The sequence below is a fragment of the Somniosus microcephalus genome, chromosome 4 (genome assembly GCF_052327205.1).
Source record: "Somniosus microcephalus isolate GS21.2 chromosome 4, FLI_Smic_1.0, whole genome shotgun sequence".
Lineage (NCBI taxonomy): Eukaryota > Metazoa > Chordata > Chondrichthyes > Squaliformes > Somniosidae > Somniosus > Somniosus microcephalus.
In genome coordinates this window covers 21,666,279-21,667,580 of record NC_140990.1, presented here as the reverse complement: position 1 = coordinate 21,667,580, position 1,302 = coordinate 21,666,279, and positions in this window count along the sequence as shown.

Here is a 1,302-nt window from a genome sequence, read left to right as displayed (position 1 = left end):
ACTTTTCGTGAAATGATGATGATGGTGACTATTACCATTAATTTAAGTTAAAGTTGAGCCACCAAGGCAAAGTGGAACAGCCGGTTCCTGAAATGGCGGTTGTGCAGAAAAAGTAATGTCACACTACACTGCTCCATAATAATAAGAGAGCGTAACCCTTATGTGTTCTGGTACATTCAGCACCTCGGGTATCCTCCACTGTACGTGTTTTTGTACGAGGGACATCGCGGATCCCGTATAAAACCCACACTGAGTGTTCCAGTTAGTGAAACAACTCTCAACAAGACCAAGTGTGCCCACTCGCGGAATTATATAGGTTGATGATTTCAACTCGAAATTACGTTAAAAGATAATAACGGCAGCTCAGCGACAATTTTAAAATGGAAGCAGTTACATTAAATAATCCCACAGTATATTGAATAGAAGGGAACCATGAGGCAAATCTGCATCCAGTCCATGTGGCGCTGTATTAATAGTCGGCATCTCTGTGATTTAATATTGTTTAAACGAGCTTCAGTCAACTGATTTCCCTAACAACTGTAAAAAAGAAAAAGAATCAGCACGATTTAAACTGAAGTGACCCCTATATGTTTATCGACATTTGTGATCAATATCGCTGCAATGCCTCTCCTCATAAATGGGCGCTGGAAACTGCCCCATAGATTCACTGACTGTGCGTTTTCATCCAGTATCAAAATAGTCTAAAAGTTCCCATCATAGCAGCGAGAGGGCGCGATTGACAGGTGTCTCTCGCTGCTCCCTCGAGACTTGGGTTGCCTCTGATCTACAAAGGGGCGGGAGTTTCTGTACGAGGGTTTAACTGGTTTCCATCACCGTGAGTCTCAGGGCGCAGTAATAAACTGCAGATCTGGAGCTTTGCAGTGAAGCGCGTTTCAGCAAATGCTGCTTTATCTTCATAACCGCTCGGGTATTTCATCAGAATACACTCCGGCTGTGTGTCTGGGTAGTGCCGGAACCAGTATAACTAATAGCCGCTCTGTGTAGTATCATAGGTACAGCTTAAAGTCACCGCTTCTCCTTTTGTCTTAACTCCTGAGGACGGCGGCTGAGTGACAGAATCTCCAAGACTTCGATCTGAAAAACATGTTTAAAGCGGAAAACATCAGGCCGGCGGGTGTTTAAAATTCAGATTCAAAACATGCTTGGAAAACGAGAAAAAAGATGAAATGTGTTTGTTCCTCAATTACTTGTCAGATATCCCCCCCCCCGCCTCCCCCCCGCCACATAACCCAGATGCCGAGTAGCCGCATTGTCGCTGTCCGCTCTGTGAAAGGGGGTTGG